The following is a 24,991-nucleotide window of genomic DNA, read 5'->3' on the forward strand; positions in this document are numbered from 1 at the left end:
TTATGCACACTTTTCAATTGCCTCTTTCTCTAAGAAGTTTGCCTGAGCCTGTTAGAAGAAGCCCCTTGTGTTCCTCTATCATGTTGAATGGATCTGAGTTATAAAACCACATTTATTGCAATTCTTGTTCATAAAAGTTTTCCTAATATAGCTCGGGGAGAGGAAGAACTCAAGTGTGTTTAGTTTCCAGCCAGATAGTAGGCATTTAGAGGCACTTTAAAATAAATCAGTGCATGAATTGGTATACAAATGAACACAGAGGCTTTCTGGGCCAAATAATTTTTCTACCACTTTATGAAAGGATAAATTTGTTTCAAGAACAAAGACAAATTTTACTGGGCTAAAGTAGACAGATTAATGACTTCTCAATCCATATCTTAATTTCTGGAATCCATGAATATGGGCTAAAAGTCATTGGTGGAAGTTAAGTTATAGATGAAATTAAGGTTGCTAATCAGTTGACCTTACAGAACAGAGATTACCCTGGCTTATCCCAGTAGGCCCATGATCTTCAAATGGGTCTTAAATTGAGAAGAGTCAGAACCTGAGAGATGGCATCAAGGAGAAAGTCTGACTGGTCATGGCTAGCATTGAAAATGGAGAAAGGAATCACAAACCAAAGAATACATGCACCTCATTAGAACTGATTCAAGTGTATTCTTTTTAATGACTGAGTAATATTCCATTGTGTATATGTACCACAGCTTCCTTATCCATTCGTCTGCTGATGGACATCTAGGTTGCTTCCACGTCCTGGCTATTATAAACAGTGCTGCGATGAACACTGGAGTACACGTGTCTCTTTCAAGTCTGGTTTCCTCAGTGTGTATGCCCAGCAGTGGGATTGCTGGGTCATATGGCAGTTCTATTTCCAGTTTTTTGAGGAATCTCCACACTGTTCTCCATAGTGGCTGTACTAGTTTGCATTCCCACCAACAGTGTAAGAGGGTTCCCTTTTCTCCACACCCTCTCCAGCATTTATTGCTTGTAGTCTTTTGGGTAGCAGCCATTCTGATGGGCTTGAAATGGTACCTCATTGTGGTTTTGATTTGCATTTCTCTGATAATGAGTGATGTTGAGCATCTTTTCATGTGTTTGTTAGCCATCTGTATGTCTTCTTTGGAGAAGTGTCTGTTTAGTTCTTTGGCCCACTTTTTGATTGGGTCGTTTATTTTTCTGGAATTGAGCTACAGGAGTTGCTTGTATATTTTTGAGATTAATTGTTTGTCCGTTGCTTCATTTGCTATTATTTTCTCCCATTCCGAAGGCTGTATTTTCACCTCGCTTATAGTTTCCTTTGTTGTGCAAAAGCTTTTAATTTTAATTAGGTCCCATTTGTTTATTTTTGCTTTTATTTCCAATATTCTGGGAGGTGAGTCATAGAGGATCCTGCTGTGGTTTATGTCAGAGAGTGTTTTGCCTATATTTTCCCCTAGGAGTTTTATAGTTTCTGGTCTTACATTTAGATCTTTAATCCATTTTGAGTTTATTTTTGTGTATGGTGTTAGAAAGTGCTCTAGTTTCATTCTTTTACAAGTGGTTGACCAGTTTTCCCAGCACCACTTGTTAAAGAGATTGTCTTTTCTCCATTGCATATTCTTGCCTCCTTTGTCAAAGATAAGTTGTCCATAGGTGCGTGGATTTATTTCTGGGCTTTCTATTTTGTTCCATTGATCTATATTTCTGCCCTTGTGCCAGTACCATACTGTCTTGATGACTGTGGCTTTGTAGTAGAGCCTGAGGTCAGGCAGGTTGATTCTTCCAGTTTCATTCTTCTTTCTCAAGATTGCTTTGGCTATTCGAGGTTTTTTGTATTTCCATACAAATTGTGAAATTATTTGTTCTAGTTCTCTGAAGAATACCATTGAAGCTTGATAGGGATTGCATTGAATCTATAGGTTGCTTTGGGTAGTATACTCATTTTCACTATATTGACTCTTCCGATCCATGAACATGGTATATTTCTTCATCTATTTGTGTCCTCTTTGATTTCTTTCACCAGTGTTTTATAGTTTTCTATATATAGGTCTTTTGTTTCTTTAGGTAGATATATTCCTAAGTATTTTATTCTTTTCGTTGCAATAGTGAGTGGAATTGTTTCCTTAATTTCTCTTTCTGTTTTCTCGTTGTTAGTGTATAGGAATGCAAGGGATTTCTGTGTGATAATTTTATATCCTGCAACTTACAGGATGGATGAAACTGGAGCCTATTATACAGAGTGAAGTAAGCCAGAAAGAAAAACACCAATACAGTATACTAACACATATATATGGTATTTAGTCAATCGGTAAAGATAACCCTGTATGCGAGACATCAAAAGAGACACAGATAAATAGAACAGTATTATGGACTCTATGGGAGAGGGCGAGGGCAGGATGATATGGGAGAATGGCATGGAAGCATGTAAATTATCATATGTAAAACGAATCAGCAGTCCAGGTTCAATGCATGATACAGGGTGCTCGGGGCTGGTGCACGGGGATGACCCAGAGGGATGGGATGGGGAGGGAGGTGGAAGAGGGGTTCTGGAAGGGGAAAACATGTACACCCATGGTGGATTCATGTCAATGTATGGCAAAACAAATACAATATTGTAAAGTTAAAAAATAGAAAATAAACTAATTAAAAAAAAAAAAGAATACATGCCACCTCTAGAAGTTGAAAAGGACAAGAAAATAGATTCTCTCCCAGAGCCTCCAGAAAAGGACACAGCCTTATATATACACCTTGGGTCTTAGTCCAGTGACACCCATTCAGTTTCAGACTTCCAGACTGTTCTCTAAGTCTGTAGTAATTTGTTACACTAAACACACACACACACACAAACACGCACACACACAAACCTGGACTATTAATACTTCCTATATTTAAAACATCCCTGCTATAAGTTGAATTGCATCCTCTCAAGAGATATGTTTAAGTCCAAAATCCCAGGATTCAAAATGTGACCTTATTTGGAAATATTGTTGTTGCAGATATAATTAGTTAGGATGAGGTCATATTGGATGAGGGTGGGTCCTTGCTTTAATATGACACAAGTCCTTTTAATGAGGGGAAATAGACAACAAAGAGAAGACAGCCATGTAACAACAGAGGCAGAGATCCAAATGATGCATTTACAAGCCAAAGAACTCCAAGAATTGCTGTCAAACACCAAAATCTGGAAAAGGCTAAGAAGAATTTTTCTCTACAGGCTTCAAAGGGAACACAACCCAGGCAGAATCATCTTGTCAGAATTTTAGCCTCCAGAATTGTGAGAAAATAAATTTCTGCTTTTTTTAAAGCCATCCAGTTTTTGGTTTGTTACAGTACCCCCAGGAGAACCAACATTAATACTAATTCAGACCCCCTCATACCTGAATTCTAATTTCAGAGTGTTGCGTATTCATCAAATTTCTCTTTCAAGATTTCTCACGATCATTTTCAAAAATCCAATTAAATATATTCTTCAGGTTGTTGCAGCAGTTGCTATATTAACACAACACAGATTTGACACCCAAATGTTGAGTTTGCAGGAGTCAAGGAGCAAACAATTGGGCTCAAACAGCTGACTCTACTCATGTGTCAATGAATTGTCTGCTCTAAGCCCCACAATACAACCTCAGAAGGAAACCAGATAAAAAGAGACAGGTCAAAAATTTTGATTTAACATTCATGAGTTTTGTTTTAGTGAACAAAACAGTAAGTCTTGCTTTGGAAAAAGATATAGAGGCATGAATACATTTCATCAAAGTTGGAGTTAATGACGTCTGACAGGTTAACCACACACACACAAAAAAATCTCCTTAAACTCCAAATTTCTCCAAACTTTCTTTTGGGCCAAAGAGGGGGAAAAATGGTTTTGTAACTTCCTGAATCTTTTTATTTAATTTAAAACTTATTACTAATAGTATCTGTAATACAACAAGTTTGTCTTCTAAACTACTGTATCCCAGTGTTCATTCTTTCTAAATTTAAGCATTTATTTTATACTTCTTGCTTAGTGATTAATCATGAAATGCTTTGTTAAATCTCCTGTTATGAACTCTTGCTTTTCATATTGTGAAAATCCACCTGTTCCTGTCTAAGTCAGAGGCAATATGAAGATAACTGTTGATTACCGCAATCTCTGTTAATCTCCATACACAGGTACTCACACATAGATGATCAAAATTCCTTATGAAATCATTCAGTTTTTCACAATGGCTTCAAATCCTCTTGAAAAGAATGTCTAAGGAAAAAGTACAACTACTTATAAAACAGATAGCTATAAACTTAGGTCTCTTTTTATTTAGTATATAAAAATCAAAAGTAGAGAAGCAAATTTGCTTTTCTTAGTTTCATTAATACAAGTAGACTAAACTCTTATGTTGGAAACACTCCTTTTAAGAGACTCCTGGCAAAATGCTTTTCAAATAAGTTTGAGTTTATTAGGAAATGCTGATGGAGCATAGTAGATGAAAGCCCTAGCTGAAATAATGACATGGTACTAACAGCCTTGGTAAAATAGGCTTAATTACATAGGTTAATCAAGCTCAGTTAATGATTATTTTACAATTCTACCATATTTGTTTGAACATCATAATGTGTTTTTAATGTACATTTGCCAAGATTTAAACTCCAATACCACATCAAAACTGAGTTGACATTAATTGCATGATGAGGTAAATTTTAAAAAGTATAGATGTGATCAAGATGTCTTTCAAATATATCCAAACATATGGTTCCTTGAAACTATTCTTAAAATTAGTATTCTCAATGTTTTTTACTGATTGGTTCTTAAAACCAGATTCTTCCTTGAAATTTTGCATTAGAATTCAACCAAAGTCTTTGGCAAATTTTCAACTAATGTTTATTATTACTTTCAAATTATGTTTACTTTTCCAATAAGAAATTAATAATTTCCACATGGAATTAGTGTGCTGGGGTTGCCATAACAATACCCCAGACAGGGTTGATTACACAACAGGAATTTATTTCCTCATAGTTCTGGATGCTATAGGTCCAAGATCAAGATGTCAGTGGACTTGCTTCCTCCTGAGAGCTTTGAGGGAGGGAACTGCTTTAGGCCTCTTTGCTTGGCCATCTTTTTCCTGAGTCTCACATCATCTTCCCTACATATATGTCTGTGTTCATATTTTCTCTTCTTAAAAGAATACCACTCAAACTGGATTACAACCAACCTAAATGACTTTGCTGTGACTTAATCACCTTTGCAATGAATCCACCTCCAAATATGGTCAGATTCTGAAGTACTGAGGGTTAGGACTTCAACATAATTCGGTGGGAACAGGGCATAATTCAGCTCATAACACCTAATACATCTGGGATTTTCACTGTTTGTGATGAGCACAAAAAGTTGTTGTTTAGTCACTAAGTTGTGTCCGACTCTTTGCAACCCCATGGACCGTAGTCTGCCAGGCTTTCCTGTCCTTTACTATCTTCTGGAGTTTGCTCAAATTCATGTCCATTGAGTGGATAGTGATGTTCAGTGATGCTGTCTAACCATCATCATCCTTTGAGACAAGCACATAAAGTTGACAAGAACCCAAAAATTTGATCGTAAAAGAAAAATAAACTGTTTCTTATGCAGTGAAACAGACACCACCAACCAAGGGAACTCTAGATTCAGAGCTGTAAGCGTATTTGAAGTTGATTTTGGAACATGACCAATCTCCAACTTCATTCTTTTACACTAATGTATCAGTCACACCCAAGTGTAAGATGCACAACCTTATGCTTAGGGTCATACTACTACTTTCTCTGAACTCTGATTTCCAGGCACAAGTTCCTTCTTGATCTCCTAGAAATAATTTCTAGCCTTAGTTTTTTTAATTCATGGAATTCTATTAGTAGTTATGCCTAATAAGAAAAAAACAATTTCTTTGAAATAAAGCATATTAATTTGTAAATCTTCCCCGAGATGAATGATTTTGGTCATAGTATGTCCTTGCTGACAGAATATTTGATTTATGTGAGGGTGAGGTTGCAAGTAGATCCTGAGCATCTATAAAAGAAGAGAGGGAGCAGAAGTAACACCAAGAAGGAAAGGACAAAAAAGGAGCTAAAATCTCTATTAAAAAAAAAAAAACTAGAAGAAAACCTAAGGATATGTTTTTTTAGTCACTTCAAAATTTTGACAGATATTAAATACATATTTTAATGTGCACATTTGTATAAATTTACATGAACTATATATGACGTATATATAATACAAAGAGAGTCAAAGATAACAATTCAAGTTATATAACAAGGAATAGTATAAAGACAAGAATAAGAAGATTGTATATTTTATTATACACTGAGTTCAGAAAACTTGAAAATTGGTGGAGGGAGAGGAAAAGGTTAGTTTTTTATATGAAATAGTTCATGTTAATATTAAAAGCCAGTTAGCCTCGTTGAAACATTTTGCATTTTAATCCCACCTATACTTCTTAGTCTTTGATTGTGCAAGAAGGTTTTCAAACAAAATATTCTCAGCAGTTACCCAATGCCTATTTTCAGGCTTGGATAATTTTATGAAAGATAATATCAATCAGAGCACATTCAGCCCATCTATTACTCAGTATCCCTACACTAAGGAAATTCCAGGGTCATTTAATTACCTTCTGCATTTCTTTGAGAGTTTAAATGTGAAAATGAGATGGGAAGCCAGACAGCTGAAGAAGAGTAACCATAAAAGAAGAGACAAGCTAAATGCAAAACCTAATCTTGAACACAAATGCACACAGCTGTGCAGTCCTCAGGCACCAGAGAGCCTGTCTAAGTGTAATGTAATATTAAGGAAAAACATCCATGTTCTCTGGAAGAAGCTTCTCCATTTCTTCTTTTGCTTTCTTATACCAAAAAAATCTTAGGTTTTCCATTTCTTCCTTTGCTTTCTTACATAAAGAAATCTTAGATCACAAAACAAGATGCATTTTAGAAGTGCTTCCTCTCTTTGAATGATCCCTCAGTCTTGAAAGCCCAGGTGAAGGAAAAAAAAACAACCAGATTCCTATTCTCATTCCAACCATTACCTTATCCTGAGTTATTTCTGTGGTGTTCAATAATTTAGAATAATACTTGGACAATGAGTACTGACAATTTTTTAGAAACTTGAAACAATTTCTGGAATACCTATATTAGTAACATATATCCATACATATAATTTAAGAAGGTCTATCATCACTTACTTGACAGTGCATCCTACATAATTTAACATGCCAAATAAACCTAGTTAGTTTAACATCTCTCTTTTACAAGGTGAAAAATAAATCTTTTGAAATTTTCCAGGGGCCTCTTGGAAATCTCAGTTACCCTTAGGTCAAAAAGATTCCATTTAGAATGTAATTCTTTAAAGTTGCCAAAAGGTATGAACATTTTACTAAACAGAATCACTAATTATTATGAAATAATCTTTATTTAACTAAAATGATAATAGAAGATTTTATACACAAATACAGAAGTTTACACAGTTGTGAACAAAATATTTTTGATATTGAAGAGACTGGGTTTCCATAACTAATCAAAAACTTGATAAAAAAAACAAACAAACAAACTTGAAGCACAGTCAATTAGTTGGTAAGACACAAAATCTTTGCTGTCACGGTAGATTATTTCAACATAAACAAAAATCTTCATTTATACTTCCTTATTAAGAGTGGACCAATAATAAAACTAATAAAACTGCATCCTTTTAATAGAGAGAAAACCAAACTAATTTTGCAACAGTGTTCTTTTGATATTAAAACTAACTGAAAAAAAAAAAATCCATTCCAACCTTAGTAATCCTTACCACACACAAAATTCCTTTCCCAAGATTCCTTTTCCATGAAAGTTCTAAAACTTTTTGTGTCCACTTAATTTTGTCTTTTTTTTTTTTTGTCCTATTTCTCATTATGGATCAATCATTTCTCTTTAGGAGAAAATCACCCTTTTTTCTTTAGCAAAAAGGTATCTTGATACCTTACCAAAAATACATTCCACTTTGCTTGCATAGAGATGCTTCTCTTATTTCTAGTAGTTTTAACTACATATATTAACTAGAATTATTATCCCTTAGAATCCTTAAATCCTAGTGAAAACTAAGAGCTTAACAATTGCGGACTATTACACTACCATTCTGTTGGCTGGCAAAATTTATAAATATATTTCATAACTTCTAGATGTATGTTCTTCATAATAAGCTTTTCACTGTGGCACAGAACATGCCTGTACTAATAAGCCCAAATACCTTTAGTCCCTCTGTGAAAGGAAGCCAATAATGGATAAACCTATGTTCAGTACTTAATCTTTCAGTATCTTATCTTATTTGGAATTGATCTAGATATTCAATGAGTATTCATAATTTAACTTATTTCAGTATAACTTTAAGGTATCAAGTTACCAAAAAAGATTTTGAGTAGACATAATATTAAGTATTTTTAAGTAGACATACTATAAAGTTAAATTATTGTTGAAAAGTTCTTAGTTATATCTATTGGACTTGTTTATCCTAGTTATATTATTTGACTTGTTCTTCATTGTGTTTAGATTACTCATGAAAATTTCATAAGAGATTAAGTGGCTAATTGTCATCTTTTATCTTTCTTCCTGACAAATTGTTTAACAGAGATAATGTGAGCTAATTTTACTTTTAGCAAAACTAGGTAGAATAAAAATTACTAGTCTGCATAATATTTACTGCTGATAACTCTAAAGACATGACTGTTTTAGTTGAACTGACAAATTTACACTAGCTTTTGTTTTTGAAGTTCATCCTAGATTATATAAACTTGAATAGGCTTCTTTACAAATACATCCAGAGGTAGAAAAAAACAAAAATCACACACTTAGAACAAACATACATAGTCACACATAAACATACAGACAGATGCAAACAGAAATCTTACAGCTTTTGTTTTAAAATTTTAATCATGAGACAGGTATGATAATAGAACCCTCTCTAATTTACAAAAGAAAAACTGCATCTACGGATTTCCCTGGCAATCCAGTGTTTAGAATTCTGCCTTTCCACTGCTGGGGGCATAGGTTCAATCTGTGGTCAGGGAACTAAGATTCGCAATGGCACAAGACCAAAAAAAATTAAGAAATAAAAAAGCTGGATCTAAATCATGTTTCTGTCAGATGTCATAAATTAAGGTAACCTGCTCAAACAGCGTAAATTTTTACTAACATCTGTGAAATATGTTAAGATTTTTTTCATTCACCCACTTTCCAAGAAGCCTTCCTTTTTTCTTTTTTTTTCCCCTTCAGATAAGAATTACCTCCTGAAATTTGCATTTCAAAGAGATGCTAGTTACTCAGTTCCAGAAATAGACTGGTAGAACATTCACCTCTCAAAAACACAGGGGAAAAGTTTAACTTCCTCCAAGGATTTTTTGTTTGTTTGTTTCTTGAATCCATAATTTTGCAACACCAAAACCTCTTTACAAATAAATGGAAAACGCTCTGCCTGGGTAAAAAGGACTGGTGGTCTTTAATTGTTCTTAAAGATTCATTTCTGTCCTTGTAAAGACTCAATTTACAGGACAAGTATAGTCGTTTTTAATTCCTCAAGTAATTGGACTGTAACCTGAATGATATCAAAGGGTTGATCCACCCATCCATCTAAATTATTTTCAATTTGCTCAGGGAGAACTAAGATGGAAATCAAGATTTCTGTTCTCGATTTAGAGCTGTGTGTCTTTGGAATGTTTTTCTTTGCCTCTGGGTACATAATTTCCTTTAGTTTAAGGCAGAAGAGCTAAAACAATGTTCCCATCTGGCTCTCAATATCAACTTCTGACCATTGGTGTTGTTCAGTCACTAAGTCCCGTCTTCAGACCCCATGGACATGCAAGGGGTAGAATGCTAGGCTTCCCTCTTGTTCACTATCTCCTGGAGTTTGTTCAGACTCATGTCCTTTGAGTCAGTGATGCCATCCAACCATCTCATCCTCTGTCTTCCCCTTCTCCTCCTCTTTCCCAGGTTAGGTTCTGACCACTGAGATATTTTAAAAGAAAAACAATAGAAACAAACACTTTCAAATATCTTGCCAAGTTTCAGCTGATACAAACAGTAAATATTACTGACAGTACTGAACAACACCTTGGCTGTAAGAAGTATCCCCAAAGAAGGTGCAAAAGATACCAGCCTCCCAAGATCCAGAGCCACGACCAAAGAAAGCAAAAGATTTAGACAATTTCCCTGAAAGCTAGGAACAAAAGGTAGGAGTCCAGCTGCAAATGGGGTGCAACCCACATTTCTATCTGGCCATATTTGGGTATTCCCAACCCGATGGTTGCCAAGCCAAATACTCAGGACACAAAAGAAGAAAAACAAGGAGACAATAACTAACAATTACAGAGAATGGATCAGTAGCTAAAGGGTCCGGATTTAGAAAGGAAGGAACAACATGAAATTTTATCATGCTCTCTTGACTGGGAACTATAGACTGAGATCCCAAACAGTTGACTCTAGTTGGAATTCTCATTCTTCACTGGCTTCTGCCAGTTTTCACAGGATTTCATCTGCAGAAGCCTGGAGGTATAAAATCAAGAGTGTAGGTCTAGTATCTGCCAGAACTTGTCAAAGTTTATTATTTATTTTAGTTCTCCTGGACTATTTAAAGGAACAACTAGTAGCAGTTTACCAGAGAATCTCTCGGAGGCCTGTTAACCCTGAGAGGGTAGATATGGCGGCATATGTAAGACCACTAACTTGTTGGACTTTTATTTACCATCTTGGAAACTCTTCAGAGTGAAAGGGAATTTAGATAGATTAGAAGACTGTGAGTACTCAGGTAAAGGAATAGAGGGGAGTAGTAGGTATCACGTCAGTCATAGAGGTTTTGTTTTCAGTATCTCCTGTATCTTTATTTTTAAATATCTATTTATTTATTTTTCTGCACCAAGCAGACATGGTTGCTGCATGCAAGATCTAGTTCCCTGACCAGGAATCGAACCCAGGGGCCCTGTACTGGGAGCACTAAGTCTTAGCCACTGGATCACCAGGGAAGCCCCACCTCTGTGTCTTTTTTATTAGCCCTTTGCAATCTTGAATCTTGCATTTAAATCAAGAATCAGTTTGTATCTTGAATCTTTCAAGATGATATTTTGCAATTTTGAAGACTTTTGGATGCTTCAGCAGGCAAATTAAAATAGGTACCCCATTCTGTTTGCTTGATTTGGGAGCCCTTGCTTTCAAATGTACTTCTTCAATCTTATCTCACTGGAACATTCATCATATAATGGCCATTGTAATTCCAGGCTGTCTGAGATATTGCCATTTATGTGGCTATCTAAATCTTCCAGGACCACAGTACCTAGATATAAACTAAGCAGATGTGCCAGAAGTGGGATGCTCCATTCTTATAATAGAAACTTGATGCCATTTCTTTAGTTAAGTCTTCGGTCTCTCAGAGCCTAATTAACACATAAGACAGATGTGCCACTAGGTTGGGGATTTTGTGGTGTTTTACAGTATGCCATGTTGCCTGAAAATTCTCTTGAGCTTGGAATGTAACCTACAGCCTATTTAACTTGTTTCATGACCAACTTATCCTAGCACAAGAATTTCATCATAGGTGACTGGAATGCAAAAGTAGGAAGCCAAGAGATACCTGGAGTAACAGGCAAGTTTGGCCTTGGAGTACAAAATGAAGCAGAGCAAAGGCTAACAGTTTTTTCAGGAGAACACACTGATCATAGCAAACACTATCTTCCAACAACACAAGAGAAAACTATACACATGGACATCACCAAATTGTCAGTAACAACTGATTATATTCTTTGCATCCAAAGATGGAGAAGCTCTATACAGGCAGCAAAAACAAGACTGGGAGCTGAAAGTTGCTCGGATCATCAACTCCTTATTGCAAAATTCAGACTTAAATTGAAGAAAATAGGAAAAACCACTAGACCATTCAAATATGAGCTAAATTAAATCCCTTACAATTATACAGTGGAGGTAACAAATAGATTCAATGGATTAGATCCTATAGACAGAGTGCCTGAAGAACTATGATGGAGACTCATAACATTGTACAGGAGGCTGTGATCCAAACCATCCCCAAGAAAAAGAAATGCAAAAAGGCAAAATGGTTGTCTGAGGAGGCTTTACAAATAGCTGAGAAAAGAAGAGAAGTGAAAGGTAAAGGAGAAAGGGAAAGATATACCCAACTGAGATATGCCCAGTCCTGGGAGCTGTGGCATGCTGGCATAAGTCCTTTTGAAAGAAGTCACCACTGCCACCATTACCCTCTCTACTGTGCTGCTGCTGCTGCTAAGTCGCTTCAGTCGTGTCCGACTCTGTGTGACTACATAGACGGCAGCCCACCAGGGTCCCCCGTCCCTGGGATTCTCCAGGCAAGAACAGTGGAGTGGGTTGCCATTTCCTTCTCCAGTGCATGAAAGTGAAAAGTGAAAGGGAAGTCGCTCAGTTGTGTCCCACTCTTCGCGATTCCATAGACTGCAGCCTACCAGGCTTCTCCATCCATGGGATTTTCCAGGCAGGAGTACTGGAGTGGGTTAGTGGGTTGACCTCAGGCCAAACTACAGGGAAGAAACACAGCCCCACCCATCAAAAGAAAATTGGATTAAAGATTTACTAAGCATGGCTCCGCCCATCAGAGCAAGATTCAGACTCCCCCACAGCCAGTCCTTCCTATCAGGAAGTTGCTGCTGCTGCTGCTGCTGCTAAGTCGCTTCAGTCGTGTCCCATTCTGTGCGACCCCATAGACGGCAGCCCACCAGGCTCCACCGTCCTTGGCACTCTCCAGGCAAGAACACTGGAGTGGGTTGCCATTTCCTTCTCCAATGCATGAAAGTGAAAAAGTGAAAGTGAAGTCGCTCAGTCGTGTCTGACTCTTCGTGACCCCATGGACTGCAGCCTACCAGGCTCCTCTGTCCATGGGATTTTCCAGGCAAGAGTACTGGAGTGGGGTGCCATTGCCTTCTCCACAGGAAGTTTCTACAAGCCTCTTATCCTCATCCATCTGAGGGCAGACTACAAGCCTCTTATCCTCATCCATCAGAGGGCAGACAGAATGAAAACCACAATTACAGAAAAAGAGCCAATTGATCACATGGGTGAATTTAATTCAGATGACCATTATATCTACTACTGTGGACAAGAATCTCTTAGAAGAAATGGAGTATCCCTCATAGTCAACGAAAGAGTCTGAAATGCAGTACTTGAGTGCAATTTAAAAAACAACAGAATGATCTCTGTTCATTTCCAAGGCGAACCATTCAATATCACAGTAATCCAAGTCTATGCCCGAACCACTAATGCTGAAGAAGCTGAAGTTGAATGATTCTATGAAGACCTAAAAGACCTTCTAGAACTTACACCAAAAAAGATGTTCTTTTCATCATAGGGGGCTGGAATGCAAAAGTAGGAAGTCAAGACATACCTGGAGTAACAGGCAAATTTGGCCTTGGAGTACAAAATGAAGCAGGGCAAAAGCTAACAGAGTTTTGCCAAGAGAATGCACTGGTCATGGCAAACACCCTCTTCCAACAACATGAGTCGACTCTACACATAGACGTTACCAGACAGTAAATACTGAAATCAGATTGATCATATTCTTTGCAGCTAGAGATGGAAAAGCTCTATAAAGTCAGCAAAACCAAGACTGGAAGCTGACTGTGGCTCAGATCATGAACTGCATATTGCAAAATTCAGGCTTAAATTGAAGAAAGTAGGGAAAACCACTAGACCATTCAGGTATGACCTATATCAAATCATTTAGGATTACACAGTAGAAGTGACAAACAGATTCAAGGGATTAGATCTGATAGACAGAGTGCCTGAAGAACTATGGAGGGAGGTTCGTAACACTGTCCAGGAGGCGGTGATCAAAACCATGTCCAAGAAAAAGAAATGCAAAAAGGCAAAATGGTTGTCTGAGGAGGCCTTACAAATAGCTGAGAAAAGAAGACAAGTGAAAGGCAAAGGAGAAAAGGAAAGAAATATCCATCTGAATGCAGAGTTCCAAAGAATATCAAGGAGAAACAAGAAAGCCTTCCTCAGTGATCAATGCAAAGAAACAGAAGACGACAATAGAATGGGAAAGACTAGAGGTCTTTTCAAGGAAATTGGAGATACCAAGGGAATATTTCATGCAAAGATGGGCTCAATAAAGGACAGAAATGGCATGGAGCTAACAGAAGCATAAGAGATTAAGAAGAGGTGACAAGAATACACAGAACTATAAAAAAAAATCTAATGTCTCAGATAACCACGATGGTGTGATCACTCACCTAGAGCCAGACATCCTAGAGAGTGAAGTAAAGTGGGCCTTAGGAAACATTACAAGATCAAAGCTAGTGGAAGCGATGGAATTCCAGCTGAGCTATTTCAAATCCTAAATAATGATGCTGTTGAAGTGCTACACTCAATATGCTAGCAAATTTGTAAAACTCAGCAGCGACCACAGGACTGGAAAAGGTCAGTTTTCATTCCAATCCCAAAGAAGAGCAATGCCAAAGAATGTTCGAACTACCACACGACTGCACTCATGCTAGCAAGGTAATACTCAAAATCCTTAAAGCTATGCTTCAACAATACATGAACCAAGAACTTCCCAATGTACAAACTGGATTTTCAAAAGGCAGAGGATCCAGAGATCAAATTGTCAACATCCATTAGGTCACAGAAAAAGCAAGAGAATTCCAGGAAAACATCTACTTCTGCTTCATTGACTACACTAAAATCTTTGATTGTGTGGATCACAACAAACTCTGGAAAATTCTTAAAGTGATGGGAAAACCAAAACACCTTACCTGCCTCCTGAGAAACCTGTATGCGGATTAAGAAGCAACAGTTAGAAGTGGACATGGGACAACAGAGTAGCTCAAAATCGGAAAAGGAGTACTTCAAGGCTGTATACTGTCACTCCGCTTATTTAACTTATATATAGAGTACATCATGTGAAATGCCAGGGTGGATGAAGCACAAGCTAGAATCAAGATTGCTGGGAGAAACATCCATAACCTCGTATATGCAGATAATACCACCCTAATGTTGCAAAGTGAACAAATAAAGAGCCCCTTGATGGAGGTGAAAGATGAGTGAAAAAGCTTATTTAAAACTCAACATTCAGAAAACTAAGATCATGGCACCCAGTCCCATCGGTTCATGGCAAATAGATGGGGAAAAATGGAAACAGTGAGAGACTATTTTCTTGGGCTCCAAAATCACTGCAGATGGTGACTGCAGCCACGAAATTAAAAGATGCTTGCTCCTTGGAAGAAAAGCTATGAAAAAACTAGACTGTATTAAAAAGCAGAGATATAACTTTGCTGACATATGTCCATATATTAAAAGCTATGGTTTTTCCAGTAGTCATGTATGGATGTAAGAGTTGGACCAGAAAGAAGGCTAATTACTGAATAGCTGATGCTTTTAAACAGTGGTGCTGGAGAAGACTCTTGAGAGTCCCTTGCACTGCAAGGAGATCCAACCAGTCAATCCTAAAGGATATTTACCCTGAATATTCATTGGGAGTACTAATGCTGAAGCTGAAGCTCCAATACTTTGCCATCTGATTTGAAGAGCTGACTCATTGGAAAAGACCCTGATGCTGGGAAAGTTTGAAGGCAAAAGGAGAAAGGCGTAGCTGAGAATGAGATGGTTAGACAGTATCGCCAATTCAGTGGACATGAATTTGAGCAAACTCCAGGATATCGTGGAAGTGGAAGACTGAGGAGCCTGTTGTGCTGTAGTCCATGCTGCTGCTGCTAAGTCACTTCAGTCATGTCCGACTCTGTGCGACCCCATAGACGGGAGCCCACCAGGCTCCTCTGTCTCTGGGATTCTCCAGGCAAGAATACCGGAGTGGGTTGCCATTTCCTTCTCCAATGCATGCATGCATGCTAAGTAGCTTCAGTCGTGTCCAACTCTGTGCAACCCCACGGACAGCAGCCCACCAGGCCCCTCTGTCCACAGGATTCTCTAAGCAAGAATACTGGAGTGGGTTGCCATTTCCATCTCCGCTGTAGTCCATGGGGTTGCATCAAATCGGGAACTTTTGTCTACTTAGATTATGATGAGCCACTGATCAAAACTGAATTTCCTGTCATATATCCCTAAGTGCCCCAGAAGTTTATGCTATGGACTTACCACAAGTTTTTTTGTGAATTTTGTAATGACTGCCCTCTTATTTTCTTTAGATTGAGCACTATTTTTTCCCTTGATGAAATACTCCCCCAACCCCCACCTCCCCATTTAACAAAACTTATTGTTTCTGACTGCCTACACATAGTTTCGGAGACCTGTCAGGATTGCCCAATGGTATATATATCCCTTATAGATAAGTTTGGCCACAAACCCAAATGTTGTGGCCCACTAAGTCTCATCATCAAAACCTGTAGTCTCTCATACCCCAATTTTCCAAACTGCAAAAAACCTAGAATCTCTCACAGCCCAATTTTCCAAGCCATGAAAAAACTGGAGTCTCTCATACCTTAATTTTCCACCCAAAGTCATCAGAACAAACTTGAAGAGCTCAGAACACAAAATAAGTGGAGCTCAATCCGAAATAAGCTTACCAAGATCCCAGAGAGTGGCAAAAGAAGCAGCAAACAAAAAGGGTTTCATGGATACTGTCCCTTGTGTCTAAGAGCAGTCCCAGAATTTTCAGAAGCTGTCTTCAGGTCCCATCCCATTGCCAAAACTTTCAAAGGATAAAACTAAAACTATTTAGCAACGAGCTTGCTGTCCTTTATTCAAAGGAAAACAATCCGTAGATGGGGGAAGTGCAGAGCATCACAAGCAGTGGAGAGCTCTCCCATGGGCTGCTGGGCAAGAACGAGGTTTTCTTTTTTTAATGTTTCATTTTGTATCAGGGTATAGCTGATTAACAGTGTTGTGATAGTTTCAGGTCAACAGAGAAGGGACTTGGCCATCCATGGATCCACTCTTCCCCACACTCCCCTTCCAACCAGGCTGCCACATAACATTGAGCAGATTTCCATGTGCTATACAATAGGTCCTTGCTGGTTATCCATTTTAACTATAGCAGTGTGTATATGTCATCCCAAACTCCCTAACTATCCCCTTCCCCTGGTAACCATAAGTTCATTTTCTAAGTCTGTGAGTCTCTGTTCTGCAAGCAAGTTCACATGTATCATTTCTTTCTAGGTTCCACATACAAGGGATGTCAAACAATATTTCCCCTTCTCTGTCTTACTTCAGTCATTATGAGACTGAGTCCATCCATGTTGCTGCAAATGGCATTATTTCATTCTTTTTATGGTTGAACAATGTTTCATTATATATATGTACCATATCTTCTTTATTCCTCTGTCGGTGGACATTTAGGTTGCTTCCACATCTTGGTTATTGTAAAGAGTCACAATGAGCATTTTGGTAGATGTGTCCTTTCTGATCATGTTTTTCTCCAGATACATGCCCAGGAATGGGAGTGAGATTTCAGGGTCATATGGTAGTCCTATTTTTAGCTTTTTAAGGAACCTCCATACTATTCTCCCTAGTGGCTATACCAATTTACATTCCCACCAATAGTGTAGGAAGGTTCCCTCCTCTCTACTCCCTCTCCAGCATTTATTGTTTGTGGATTTTTTTGATGACAGACATTCTGGATGGTTTGAGGTAATATCTCATTGTAGCTTTGACTTGCATTTCTCAAATAATTAGTGATGTTGAACATCTTTTCATGTGTCTACTGGCCATCTGTGCGTCTTCTTTGGAGAAATGTCTATTTAGGTCTTCTACTCATTTTTTGCGGGGGTTGAAGAACGAGTTTATAGAGTATTAGAGGCAGCAGAAAACAGGGTGTATATTCAGGCCACTCAATATGGTTGTTCTCTTGCTCTCTGTACGTCCCCTGCCAGACCAGTGCCTGCTTCACCTATATCTTACCCATAAGACTGACCTGCTAGTACTTGCCCCAGGCTACAGCTGGTGATTGTTCTCATCAAAGGAATGGTGAAGGGTGTGCCCTCAACTGGTTTCCCTGGTAACTAATGAACACACCTGACATCAATTCCCCTATAACTGGTAATCTTTCTTCTGCCTTGAGCTGGCCAAGTACAGACTTTGTAGGTCTGCAGGGTGCAGCCCAACACCACAGAGCATGATCGGCTAGGCTAGGAGGTCAAGCATTTCCTCAAAAGGCTATCAGGTTTTAGGTTCTGGGGTAAGCTTTTAACTAGCTAAAAGCTGAGTTAGAGGCTTGTGATTATCCTTAGGTTTTCTTGACAATGAGGTAATTCTAGGTGCAGGCTGACTTAAGTTTAGATTTGTGATGTGGTCCTTGCCACTGGGATAGTCTCCATTTTGTGGGTCCTGATACAACAATTAACTATCAGAGGTCTTGTTATGAAAATGAGGAAACGTTGTGAAATAGGTAGTGAGGAGAAGAGAGGCTGGGGGCTATGGTTCCACTTGATACAGGGAAAATCATGTCCACCTGAGGATGACCCAAGCTTACTGGCTACAGAAAAACTCTCCCATCAAGCTTATAGCAAAGAAGAAGGGATGCAGGTTTGAAAATAGCATTGATGAGCTTAAAGAGGTGATAGATAAGAGGAACTGAAGAGAAGAAAAAAGAGACAGATCTCTGTTTGTCTGGAAGTAGAGTTTTAGTCTCTGCTTAGCTTTTTTAAGTGCTGATGGATCTGCATGTATTTCGGTCATGGACTTTCATTATTGTTATTGCATTTAAATAGTATGATGCTTCAAATAGAAAGTGTCCTCCATGGATCTCGTCAACTTTTTTCATGTTGGTGTATTGATAGTGAGTAGGTAATTACAGAGAAATTTTATATTAAAATGTTTCTCTCATGTAAGAGAATACTTAAAAAATAATGAGTTAAATTATTAGCCTCTTTAAAGGAGAACTGATGTAGAGACTGATGGATGAGTTTAAGATCCCTATCCCCTGTATTTTCAAAATATGACTATTATATGAAAACATTGTTTCCTTTATACATAAGCTTAAAAAAAAAGTATTGATCTTTAAAGGCCATGTTGAAATAGCTTTAAGATAGAATAATATAATGATAGAATAATTTAATTATGTTCCCTTAAATATAGTAAACTATTCAGAAGTTCTTATAAAGTAGATGATTTTGCTTTGTTCCCACCAATTTTAAATAAGTCTACAAAGTCAAATGTACCTCACTGGAAAATATAGTAATTTGTTTTCAGCATGAATTATTTTACCTCCAACAACTGTTTTTTTACAGTAACTTGTTATCCTAGAATTTTTAATTTAAAAAACAGAGACAATTATAGAAGTCATCCAGAATCAAACCACAATTACCTAAACTACTTAGCTAATTAGCTAAGATAATAATAGACTTAACTTTTCACTTTAATTGGTTACTAAGGGCTAAACTCTCAATTTTGCTTAAAAAGCAATGTACATGAAAATATCACACAGTGGCATTTGCAAATAGGCATTACAAAATATGTAAAACCATATGTTTTGCGTTTAATTTATTCCACAAAAAACTAGCATTTTTTTGTTCTAGTGTCACTTTTACTTGCAGTTTTCCACTAGTCTGGAAGATCCTCTTTAAAAGACTACAAAGTATTGTGAGGTGCCTCTTGAGTTGTATCTAAAGGGAAATTAATTATCTGGAATCTGCACTTATCTTTTTAAATGACAACAGACCTGTCTCAAGTGTGAAGTAATAAATTTAAAAGTTAAAAGGCCTCTGGGGTGCAAGGGCTAGCAGTTGTCTCTGATGAGGAGACTATTGACAGTGGCAGCAGAGGACAACCCTCAATACAAACATTGTTTGGTATGCCCACGTAAAATTTACTGAGAGATATTTTAATTTTCTTCTTCTGTGGTTGACATGGTTTGTCTTCTAGAAGAGAAGAAATTGTTATCAATATGTAACTCAAGTCTCTAGGATGTGATTACATACTTAAGGCATGAAGAATCAGCAATGCTTTCAACAGTCCCCACGGACTAGCTTAGGCTTTGTGACTGATCAACAGGGGTAACTGTCTTCGTTATAATCCTCACATTACATTCCAGAGGGAAGTCATCACTGAACCCTTAGTCTAGTAAGTTATATTATTTGTGTCAACAGTGAGGACTTACACTAATCTTAACTGGACAACTGTATACAGATGTGTCATCTAAAATGGTTAGCCCAGGGGGGTAAAAATATATCTTGGTCTCACTATTCATCCAGCAACAGCTGACAATTTGGCAGCAATCTATGTTATGCCAAGATTTCCTAATACTCCTGCTTGTATTGTTTCATAGGAGGCTGCTTGAGGAATCATGTGACAGTGAAAAGCATGCTTTGTAAACTAAGTTATTGAAACAATCATAGGATATATGTCTATCACTAAAAAAGCATCTTGATGCTGTCAGTTCTGTGTGTATATGAGAGGACTATGGGAGAAAAAAGTCAATGCCTAGGTGTAAATTTCATAGACAATTGAAAATCTTTGTTTCCCTGTGTTTGAAACAACATGCTTTTTCTCCTGGTGAAAGGGTATGACAGATTACCTATGCACACTTTCAAACAACTGATGTGTATTTCAGAGCTGTATCACTTACAGTTTCTCCCAATAAGGAAAGAAAAATCTGGAGCTGTATAACAAGCATAGAGAATTAAACAACTTGATGCCATATGCAACAACTCATAGTCTGTCTTTGCATAGTTTTAGTCTTTTCTCTTTACTGGATCTGCCTATGGAAATATGTTAATCTGACTGTCAACATCATGTGTTTGTTCTGAGTCATTGATTACTGAACGCTGATGTGAGCAGTTTTGTTACTGTTTTCCTGCTAATCATACCAGTGTTTCACTATTTCCAACTGTGCTTTCTTCATCTTTGGCATAAGTAATCTGCTTAGTGTTTATTCAACTGCCTTCTTTCAATACACCTAAAATGTATCACTATATTTTAAGAACTCAATTCATTTCACATAAATATTAATTAGTGTGAAAAAAGAATATGTCACTTGATAGCTGTGAACAAATTTTATTTAAAGCCTCACAAATTGGTACCCCAAGCTTGCTCATTTCAGCTATTTTTGACTCTCAATAGAATTAGGTTATTATTCTATCTAGGTCATGAGCTTACATCATTATCATAGCTGAGTTTCATTCTAATCAACTGTTCAAAAGAGTTATTATTACATCATTAATATTGAAATCAGTGTATTCAAAGCAGCTAGGAATTCTTCAAACACTTAAGAACACAACAATATGTAGATATCCCCAAAAGATCAAGAACCCCATATTAGTCATGCTGCATTCATTCAGATCACTTTGTTGCTCTACCCATACTAGGTGGTAGTGAACTAGCAAAAAAGGAAAAGTAAAGAAACAAAAAAGAAAAAAAAAAATAGAGGGAAAAGAGAGGCTTTCCAAAAACTAAATAAGTAGATGGCTAACATTTATTTGGTGCTTAATACAGGCTGGTAATGTTTTATGTGCTGTATGTCAATTGACTCAATTATCATCACAACCCAAGAAGTGGGTTACAATTATTTCCCTCATTTAACTAATGAATAAATAGGGGCCTAAATGGATTAATTAATTGCTCAAAGATGACAAAACTAATGGATAGGAGAGGTGGATTTTGAACCCAGGCAGTCTGACTGCAACACCTAAAATCTTCACTGAGACACAGTACCTCTCCAATATGATCTGAAAATATAACAATAGCTGATGCCCTCACACAGCTATTGATTTGCACGTTTTTAAATAAGAATTCTGGAAAAGTTCTCAATTGGAAAAGAGTCCTGGGACTTCACCGGTGGTCCAGTGGCCAAGACTCCAATGCAGGGGGTCCAGCTTCCATCCCAGGTTCAGGAACTAGACCCCACATTCTGCAGGCAACTAAGAGTTCACATGACACAACTAAAGATTCTGCATGCCACAACTAAAGACTGAAGATCCCAAATGCCTAAGACCTGACACAGCCAAATAAATAAAGTAAATATTTTTTGAAAAAGTGTTTCTCAGGTTTTTTTTAAAAAAATTCCTTTCATCATGAGAAGGTTTTAGACTATCATCTCACATTTATCAGGTCTTGGGCATCATATTTCCTATACTTTCACAGTCCTACTTCCTTGATGATTTTTTCCCTAGGCATTTTTCTTTTTTTCAGCTTAATCACATTCATTCGATAAAATAGAAAGCATATCCAAAATTTTGTAGAACTGGCAATATCGAGTCATGGTTAGAGACCGAATTTGGAATTGCAAAACACCATTTTCAAATCTCCAGTCCAGTACTCAGTGGTAACAGAACCTCAGGCAAACTTGTGGCTATTACTTAGTTCCTAAGCTCTTCTTCTTCACCTGCAAAATGGGAACTATGAATAGTAATTATTAATATTAATATTTGTATTTTTACCCCATGATGATATGAGATTTAAATGAGGCAATGCATATAAAACAGCATAGCACCTGGCAGAGAGAAAGTGAACTGTAGCTACTTTCACTTTTGAGTGATAGATATAAAGTTTGATTTTAAATTTATTTGCCTTTTTTTTCTGTTAGTAAGTATGCAGGTCTGTCAAGTAGATTACCTTGAGCATAAAATCTTTCACTTACTCTCAGCACAGCATAAAAAAATAACATTAATTACAAAATATGTGCTTACAATAAAAATTATAAAGATGCAAAGGAGAAAAATATGAATTTTAAAGTTATGAGTAGAGTTGGGAAAAAATACAGTATCTTCATTTTCACTAAACTTTTATTAGAAAAGATGTCCATGCCAGGTTTTATGTGAAGTCTTTGTAGGAGCTTATGTTCTTGAAATTTTCAGGTACACAAGGCTGAAAAAAGCTTTGAGAATAATTAAAGACGAATCTGCTCAACGAAGTATGTAATGGGAAAAGGAAAAATTTTATTTTGTTATAACTCATGTTGACTTTTTTCTTACCTTCTTGTGCACAAGACATTAACATTCCTCACTTGCATTGCTCTAACATCAGTAAAGCAATGGATCCCACAGCAAACGCTAGAGATAAATTTAGTAAAATATATTTAATCAAACTACCTAAAAAATAAATTTCTTCTGCCCCTGATATCTTAACGTTCCTGGTGATTTACTTCCCAAGATGTCCACTTCATATTGTTTATGCTGGATGATTGGAATAGAGGACCCTTTCATTGTTGTTTGCTTCACTTGAGTTGAGATGGAATGGTTCCAGTTGTGTAAACAGCTCTTGGTGATCTTCCAGCCCTCTTTCCAATGCCCCATGGAGATGCAGTTGATTAAGCAGGGCACAGAGTGGGCAGGTGCTGCACACAATTCCTTCACAGTTCTATCATCCTCCTGTGAGTCTTAAGTCAGATTCTAGTCCTAGCTCTTTATGGGTTCAGACAACTAATCATAATTTACTTTGAGGTGATTTGGGTCATGCACACAAATTGCAGATAGAATTAAGTTAATAGAGTCCTTTTATTGTGTGTATGGCCAAAGCCAGTTCTCTACAGAGGAAAAGACTAACTGACAAGTTACCTCATGCATTATATGCTCAGAGAGAGGGACATGAAGATAAGAGCAGTAAAGCAACTAACAGTATCCAATTAACACAGAGGGTTAGGCTCTCCCTCTGCCTGAAATTTATCAGTAGCAACAGTTTTTGTATCTGATGAAATCTGTTTACTTGTCTTTTTTATTGATAGGACTGTGGAGATAGGAAAGGTTTTCCATGATAAAAGAAGTATTTTCCATATCATTTATATATTAAGATTTTCACCTATGAGTAACTGCTATCATAAATCTTATAAAGATATTTACCAATAACTAGAAATTTGTCATCCACATATAATTTTTTTATTAGTACATACAAAAAATTTTAATTGAATTTACAAGTCAAAAAAGTTTACATTAAATTTTCCTATTTTAAAAAGTCATATGTGAAGAAAATTATCTTAATTCTTTTTGGATGAGTAGTGCAGTTTTCTCAATGATCTTGCTTAATAGAGTCTTCTTAAAAAGATACTTATGGACTATAATAGAATTTATTTTTTTTTAATTAGTTTATTTTCTATTTTTTAACTTTACAATATTGTATTTGTTTTGCCATATATATAATAGAATTTAAAACAGTCAAATACTAAGCATCTAGTTTTCTCGTTGAAACAATATTCACATTAGGCCTATTGTCATAATTCATTAGTAATTTTATGTAATTATACAGTAGTTAATGCATGTTTAGCTAAATTACTATGTTAAATATTGAATTAAAATTTTTAACTGTAGTATTAGGCTTCCCTGTGCAATATTATAATGCCGAGAAAGTTAAAGATGTTATTTTAAAGTATGTCCATCTTTCCTGAGAAAGATGATCAAAAAATTGTGAGATTTTCCCTATATTCATTTAAAAAAAGATCATTTAATTATCTTTTTAAACTTTTTTTAGGCATTGTATGTTATTATTAATGTAAGGATTTAATTTTAATAAAAATTGTTTACTGTGATATATATATAAGCTGCTGCTGCTGCTGCTAAGTCGCTTCAGTCATGTCCGACTCTGCGCGACCCCACAGACGGCAGCCCACCAGGCTCTGCCATCCCTAGGATTCTCCAAGCAAGAATACTGGAGTGGATTGCCATTTCCTTCTCCAGTGCATGAAAGGGAAAAGCGAAAGTGAAGTCGCTCAGTCGTGTCTGACTCCTAGCGACCCCATGGGCTGCAGCCTACCAGGCTCCTCTGTCCATGGGATTTTCCAGGCAAGAGTACTGGAGTGGGGTGCCATTGCCTTCTCCGATGTATTATGTATATGTTTTATTAAAATATATGTGCTTATATATATCAGAGGAGCCTGGTAGGCTACAGTCCATGGGGTCGCTAGGAGTCAGACACGACTGAGCGACTTCACTTTCGCTTTTCCCTTTCATGCACTGGAGAAGGAAATGGCAATCCACTCCAGTATTCTTGCCTGGAGAATCCCAGGGACGGCAGAGCCTGGTGGGCTGCCGTCTCTGGGGTCGTGCAGAGTCGGACATGACTGAAGTGACTTAGCAGCATACATAATACATATTATAAATATATACTATGCACAATGCATATCATATATATTGTA

General features: G+C 37.1%; 1 protein-coding gene across 5 annotated transcripts in view; it reads right to left on the reverse strand.

Moving 5' to 3' along the window:
* LOC145524398 (uncharacterized) overlaps nt 1–24,991 on the reverse strand; it is a 1,208,145-nt gene that overhangs the window by 1,074,884 nt on the left and 108,270 nt on the right. The window contains exons 1-2 of one of the 5 annotated variants that reach the window (XR_014067472.1): nt 17,843–17,890; nt 4,137–4,210 (exon numbers count right to left, since the gene is read on the reverse strand). The exons of 3 other annotated variants lie outside the window; for them this stretch is intronic. The gene's annotated coding sequence lies outside the window, so the exon portion shown is untranslated. Of the gene's footprint in view, nt 1–4,136; nt 4,211–17,842; nt 17,891–24,991 lie in introns of those variants that run through there. One more of the 5 variants, XM_081536537.1, reaches the window with a different exon arrangement.

Source organism: Giraffa tippelskirchi, chromosome 10, assembly GCF_054371585.1.
Source record: "Giraffa tippelskirchi isolate mGirTip1 chromosome 10, T2T-mGirTip1v1.2.pri, whole genome shotgun sequence".
Lineage (NCBI taxonomy): Eukaryota > Metazoa > Chordata > Mammalia > Artiodactyla > Giraffidae > Giraffa > Giraffa tippelskirchi.